The following is an 8,071-nucleotide window of genomic DNA, read 5'->3' as shown; positions in this document are numbered from 1 at the left end:
AGAGGCACCAGGCTCAGTAGCCCAGGCTGGTACCAAGAGACGCTTCTGCAGGAAATGGCTTCACCCCAGGCTTCTGCTCTGGGGTCTTCATAAGACACTCGTTCTGCCTGTTTCCCCTTGGGTTCCAAAAATACAGACCCCCCCATCTGGCCAGATGAGGATTGGAGTTGAGGACCAGCCAGGAGCCAACTAGCCAAAAAAGATGTCAAGTTTCTCATGACAGCAAGCCCGTTGCCTGGGTGAGCCTTGATGACAGAGGTGGAACTGAACTGTGTCACTGTCCTCCTTCCTTGCCTGTAATTCACGTGGCATCATTTGCCACCACACACACACCCAGTCAGGTACATTTTCGTCCACACAATCAAGCAGCTTCGTGCATTTGTGCATTTTCACTGTAACTAGTGATTAACTATTCTCAAGACCATTACAAGAGTCACAAGGCTCTGCCTTGAAATCACACCTTTATTTCAGTGGTTCTGAATGTTTTTTCATAAATGTATAAAACATTTTATTTTATAAATTAGATGTCACGTTAAGAGACCAAGTGGGCTTATGTTCAGAACAAGTTCAGGGAATTCTGATTTTTTTCCCTGATGGAATGTTTTTTTCCTCATGTAGATACTATTTATCCTTTTGGCCAGTTCATTGATCTGTATCAAGGTATTTCAGGTTTAGTGAGGCAGGGATATTTGATAATTCTGGCTTAGCATTAGCTGGGGCTGGGAGGTTACACTTCTGCTAGAAATTTATCATGGATGATAAGTTTCATAAAATCTTACGGTCTCAGGGTGGGCTAAATCTTGCCAGTGATTTTCGCTGTTGTTTGCAGGATTTGGTCTTGTTTTTATTTTCTGAGGTATAACTGACCTAAAGGACACACATCTCTGTATTTAGCTTGAATTTTCAGTTACATATAATTTCTCTCATGCAGCCATCACCCACATCAAGATCTAGAACATTCCTAGCACCCTGGGATGCTTTCTTGTACCCTTCTGCAGTGTACTCAGCTAACTACTATTTCACATTCTATTACCATAGATTAGTGACCTATGGTGTTAAGGCTCATGAATAGGTATATGTAGACTTTCACGGTATGTCTTCTTTTGTATCTGACTTCTGTTATTCAACATGATGTCTGTGAGATTCATCCATGTTGTATCAGTTCATTCCTTTTGCATTGCTGCATAGTACTCCATTGTATGGATATACCACAACTTACCCATTTCTACTCTTCTTAGGCATTTGGATTGTTTTCAAGCTTGGTATGTTACAATGAATCTGCTATTAACATTCTCATATATGTTTTGGTGGGCATAAACACTCAGTTTTACTGGTTATTATCCAAGAGTGGAATCCTGGATCATAGGACATATGTAGGTTCAACTTTAATACATACTACCAAACATTTTCTTGGAGTGGTTGGGCCAATTCACATGATACACACACATGGGCCATGATACACACACAAGTTTCAGTTTCTCCACATCCTTGCATATATGGTATTGTCAATCTCTTTAATTTTAGTCATTCCAGTGTTGTAGTGGTATCTCGTTGTGGTTTTAATTTTCATTGCTCTAATAACAAATGATGAGCATCTTTTCATTGGCTATTTTGATATCATTTTTGAAGTGCTTAATCGAGTCTTTGGCTCCTCTATTGGACTATCTTTTACTTACATAGCAGTAGGAATTCTTTATATATTCTAGATATGATTCTTATATTGAAATTCAATTCTTATATTGAGAATGCTGTTGGCGTTTTATTGTTTTTCCTTCCAATTTTTCTTTTATAAAAAGACACTAGGGTTAGCCTGCAGACTCAGATGTCTCCTGCCTAGTTGAGATTAAGCCAAATACACAATTTTGTGTCTTCATTTTTTCACCTACTTCATAACCCAAGTATCTTCCCATGTGATCACCAAGTGTTCATAAATATACCTTTTAATAACCGACTGATACCCATTAGATAGATATGTCATTATTTATCTTACTATCTCTCTACTGCATGTTTTCCAGTTTAAAAGTATGATACAAAATTATCTGACAAATGCCTTGTCCATAATTTGTCTGCATTTATATCTTTAGGAGAGATCCAGAGAGGAGGTCCTGAGTCCATGGCTGTGAATGGGTCGAAGGCACTAGTGAGTCACAGGGTGTGAAGGCTTCTTAGGCTGTAGGGTCAGAAGGACACAATTGGACAGTACATCCATTCATCCCTGGGAAGCAGCTTCTCCTATTCTTCAGAGCAATAGCTCTTACTGCTCTCAGGCCTACCCATCACACTCTTCCAAACAAATGGCTCTGCTTCTTTATTCCATAGAAAATTAGAGTTACCAGGCATAGAAGTCAGTCTGCTAAGCAGCTGACCTTAACATTGGGAGATTTTTCCTGGATGATCTGGGTGGGCCCACTATCATCACAAGGGTAGTAAAAGGGAGGAGGGAGGCAGTGAAGACCAGAGACATGGAGCCTGAGATGGTCTCAGCTCAATAGTGCTGACCTTGAAGGTGGAGGGAGGGGCCACAAGCCGTGAAAAGCGGGCTCTAGAAGCTCAAGGAAAAGGCAAGGAAGTGGATTCTCCCCTCATGGATTCAGAAGGAACAGAATCCTTCAGACACCTTTAATTTTTAGCTTAAAAAGACAAACAGCAGATTTCAGACCTGTAAGGCCCTCCAGACCTGTAAAATCATTGAACTGTATTGTTTAAATCACTAAGTTTGTGGTAATCTGTTACTACAACAATAGGATACTAATAATTTATTTTAGAATCCCCTTGTCTTTTTGCTGGAAAGTCTGTTTCTCCATGCCTACCCACTGGCACAGTCTAGAGAAGAGGTCCCATTAGACATGCATTGACTGAATCCTAGTTGCATAAGCTTAATATGTTTAAAATTTTAAAATTGGGATCTAGTGTCCCGACCAGGGATTGAACCTGAGCACCTTGCATTGGGAGTGTGGAGTCTTAACACTGGATCACCAGGGAAGTTCCAAGCTTAATATTTTAAATGGAGGTTATCATTCAAACTAGGATTCAGACTCTTAACTAAGGTTCTTCCATGCACTGTTTGGTGGGGCGGGGGCGGGGGCGGGGGGCAAATGCGGAACACTGACAGTCTGAAATTTTGAAGCCTTGGGCAGTCATTTGAATACCATCAGCAATTTACTGGAGAAGAAAACAGCAACCCACTCCAGTATTCTTGCCTGAGAAATCTCATGGACAGAGGAGCCTGGTGGGCTACAGTTCATGGGGTCACAGAGTCAGACAAGACTGAGCAACTGAGTATACATAGACAGACAGCAATTTATAGACCTTTCAGTAATGTCCACAGCAGTATCTTCTGATAACTCAAAAATGCTTTCCATTTTAATTCACCCCAATTTTATAAGATTTATTTTAAATTATTCCCTTTTTAAAAGTGTGTTCTCTTGTAACAGCTTCTAAAAATCATAGTTTTGTTGTTTTTTTTATCAGTTATGTTATTTTCCATGAAATTCTGCACTTTTATACTTAACTCTTACTCTAACCCCAAAAGAATTTCTTATCCAAAGATATCAGCTTTCTGGACTGGGGATGAATCTGGAAGATTATTTTGGAACCCCTCATGGTGCTGATGCTGTGTTTATATGGAATGATATTTTCCACAAGAAGAATGAGGACTTTAATTACTCTTAGAAAGAAAAAGTCTAAACCACTACTTTTCTTTTGGTTTTATCCCAGAGAAATAAAATAAGCATGTATCTGATTTATGTGCTGGCCCACATAGCTCCTTTTGCAAATGTGGCTTTAAACCAGCTAATCTTTTAAAAGTCTTTACACTGACTAATTTAGAAGCAAGGAGAACAAATGTGGGAGTATAAATGCAAGGCACTGAATAAGAGCGATCGCTCCTGCCAATGAACACACTGCTGTGTTTCTGAGTACCCAATGCAGTTCACGACTTTCATTTAGATGAAGCTTCCCTGGGGCTGGTCTTGCCTCCCCAGCACGATGTGCTACGTGACTGGAATTACAGTGTGGAAGATGAGATCTGTCCAGGGTCTTAGCGATCAGACTCTGCAACCTCATGTTGTAGGGGACGAGAACAGCCCAAGGTTACATGCCGATGGCTGGACTTTGCTAAAGTCAGGTGTGTTAACAGCATCTGCTTACCTCTGCCTAATTCTGTAGCCTCCTGGATCTCTGGAAATCACCAGCAAAACTTGACAGAGAGCTTATCTTCTTGGTAGGACAAAGGAGAGACACTCCTATTCATTTAATAGGAGCTTACTGTTTGACAGCAGTATCTTATTCATTTGACAGATTATAAATATAAATAAAGTATAAATATGTAGAGGAGATTTTTTACGTATTTTAAAAAATTTTTAACTGGAGGATAATTGCTTGAAATGTTGTGTTGGTTTCTGCCATAGAGCAACTCCAATCAGCCTTAAGTACACTTATATCTCCTCCCTTCTGAATCTCCCTCCCACCCCTCTAGGCTGTTAGAGAGAACCGAGCTGAGCTCCCTGTTATACTAGCTGTTTTGCATATGGTAGTATATCTATGTCAGTGCTGCTCTCCCAATTTGTCCCACCCTTAAGTCTGTTCTGTGTCTGCATCTCTATTCCTGCCCTGCAAATAGGTTCATCAGTACCATTCTTCTAGATTGCACATATATGCATTAATATATGGTATTTGTTTTTCTCTTTCTGACCTACATCACTCTGTACAACAGGCTCTAGGTTCATCCACCATAGAGGTGTTTTTCTTTTTTTTAATTACAGAAAGATTTTCTGTCACTGCTTGGGCAGCTCCTTATTTTTGCTTGAGTTAGAACAAAAACATGTTCATAAGGCAACCCTCTTCTGCTAACTGCCAGAGCAGCTCTTCTGTGGCTCTGTCAGTGAAATTATGACATTCAGGTGAAAGAATGAAGGGAGTGTTTCTATAGCAAATGGTAACACTAAAAATAGTGTCTGGAATGAAAATAGGATGAGGACTAATTTCTTCGTTGTTTCCATGGAAAAAGAGGAAAGGGGGAATGATGTATGGGCTTTCAAGGCCTTAGTGGATCTGAAGACTTTCTTCAAAGAATTGGAGGGCCTCTTTCTGACATGATAACTCTCTAGGCAGCTGCTCATCATTTCAATGCCAGCTCTATGATCTCTTGCTATTCTGCATGTCTGTGAATCTGATTTATTTCATATATATTTGAAAGTTTTATTGATTGTATTTTACTTTGTTTTTTTGTTTTTTTCGGCTGCACCATGCAGCATGAGGGATCTTAGTTCCCTGACCAGGGATTGAACCTGTGCCCCTTGCATTGGGAGCACAGAGTTTTAACCACTGAACCACCAGGAAAGTCCCTATTGACTGTATTTTTTTTTATCTAGTTGCCTATGGCTTGATCCATGTTGCTTCTATGCCTGCTTCAGTCATGTCTGACTCTTTTCAACCTCATGGACTGTAGCCCATAAGACTCCTCTGTCCATGGGATTCTCCAGGCAAGAATACTGGAGTGGGTTGCCATTTCCTATTCCAAGGGATCTTCCTGACCCAGGGATCGAAACTGCATCTCTTATGTCTCCTGCATTGGCAAGCGGGTTCTTCACCACTAGTGCCACCTGGGAAGCCCCATACAAAGTGGTACAAGGGGTGTGTTCTCCTGTGGCTTGTCTTCCCTTGTGACCTGAGAGCAGACTTCACTAAACTAACACAGTTCTGCTCACTCACCACAAACAGACTATGACGGAGAGAAAACCCGCAGTGAAGGTCAGTCATGAGCCACTGTGAACCTCTCAGAAGATGCTCTGCTGTTCTGTGAGCTGAGCCGTGATGCACAAGGAACACACCCAGGAGTCCGTGCTCCAAAGACATTTCAAAGTTGTGAATTTTATATCGACCCAGGTGACTTCATAGCTCAGTTTTTTAAAGTTCATTCTTAATTTCTACAAAACTACAGAAGTTAAGACAGCATGGTGCTGGCAATAGACAGGCATATGTATTGAGGGAACAGAACTGATAGTACAGAAATAAACACTCATGGTTAATTTATTTTTGACAACAATGCTGAGATGATTCAATGAGATAAGAATAGTCCTTTCAACACATGTTGCTGAACAACTGGATATTCAATATGCCAAAGAATGGATTTAGATTCTTTCCTCATATCATATACAAAAATTACCTCGCGTGAATCATAGATATAATGTAAGACTAAAACTGTAAAACTCTTAGCAGAAAACACACAGTTAAATCTTGGTGACCTTGATTTATGAACTGATCTCTTATATATGACACCAGAAGTCACAAGTGATAAAACGGAAGTTGGAATTCATCACAAATTATAAACTTCCATGTTTCAAAGTACACCATCGAGAAAGTAAAAAGTGATAAATGTTACTTTTAAGTAAATTCAACTTGTAAAAAATATTTAAAACTATGTGTTACTCTTTGTACCATATTGTACAGAAACCACTGTAGCAGATATGTTTTAATAGAACTATATGAATGCATATAAAGCAGACTTACTTAGTTCCTGGATACAAAACATTACATAAACATTGCATAAAAGGATCTGGAGGAAGTATTGGCCACCTAAGCAGCTGGACCACTGAATTTTGCTTCCAAAACTACCTCTTCATCTCAGAATTTCATAACATGTCATAGACATCACCAGAACCTCTGTTCAGTAAACTGACATTAGAATCCCAATAAATTAATTTAGAAAAATAGAAAAGCAACCAAAATATTTGCAAATTATATATTTGATAAAAGATTTACATGCAGAATATTAAAAGAACTCATAACTCACTACCTTAAAAAATAACACCATTAAAAGTGGGCACAAGATTTAAACAGTCATTTCTTTATATGAATGTCTAATAAATATATTAAAAGATGGTCAACATGATTATTCATTCAGTTCAGTTCCGTCGCTCCATTGTGTCCAACTGTTTGCGACCCCATGAACCGCAGCACGCCAGGCCTCCCTGTCCATCACCAACTCCCGGAGTTCACCCAAACCCATGTCCATCAAGTCGGTGATGCTATCCAATCATCTCATCCTCTGTCATCCCCTTCTCCTCCTGCCCTCCAATCTTTCCCAGCATCAGGGTCTTTTCACATGAGTCAGCTCTCCACATCAGGTGGCCAAAGTATTGGAGTTTCAGCTTCAACATCAGTCCTTCCAATGAACACCCAGGACTGATCTCCTTTAGGATGGACTGGTTGGATCTCCTTGCAGTCCAAGGGCCTCTCAAGAGTCTTCTCCAACACCATAGTTCAAAAGCATCAATTCTTTGGTGCTCAGCTTTCTTTATAGTCCAACTCTCTCACCCATACATGATTACTGGAAAAACCATAACCTTGACTAGACTGACCTTTGTTGGCAAAGTAATGTCTCTGCTTTTTAATATGCTGTCTAGGTTGGTCATAACTTTCCTTCCAAGGAGTAAGCGTCTTTTAATTTCATGACTGCAATCACCATCTGCAGTGATTTTGGAGCCCCCAAAAATAAAGTCAGCCACTGCTTCCACTGTTTCCCCATCTATCTGCCATGAAGTGATGGGACTGGATGCCATAATCTTAGTTTTCTGAATGTTGAGCTTTAAACCAACTTTTTCACTCTCCTCTTTCACTTGCATCAAAAGGCTCTTTAGTTCTCCTTCACTTTCTGCCATAAGGGTGGTGTCATCTTCATATTTGAGGTTATTGATATTTCTCCCGGCAATCTTGATTCCAGCTTGTGCTTCTTCCAGTGCAGTGTTTCTCATGATGTACTCTGCATATAAGTTAAATAAGCAGGGTGACAATATACAGCCTTGATGTACTCCTCTCCCAATTTGGAACCAGTCTGTTGTTCCATGTCCAATTCTAACTGTTGCTTCCTGACCTGCATACAGATGAGGTTCTCAAGAGGCAGGTCAGGTGGTCTGGTATGCCCATCTCTCAGAATTTTCCACAGTTTTTTGTGATCCACACAGTCAAAGGCTTTGGCATAGTCAATAGCAGAAGTAGGTGTTTTTCTGGAACTCTCTTGCTTTTTCAATGTTCCAGAGGATGCTGCCTTTTCTAAAACCAGCTTGAACAT

Source organism: Muntiacus reevesi, chromosome 3 (assembly GCF_963930625.1).
Source record: "Muntiacus reevesi chromosome 3, mMunRee1.1, whole genome shotgun sequence".
Classification (NCBI taxonomy): domain Eukaryota; kingdom Metazoa; phylum Chordata; class Mammalia; order Artiodactyla; family Cervidae; genus Muntiacus; species Muntiacus reevesi.
The sequence above is the reverse complement of the archived record's forward strand: the minus strand, read 5'-3'. Positions refer to the sequence as shown.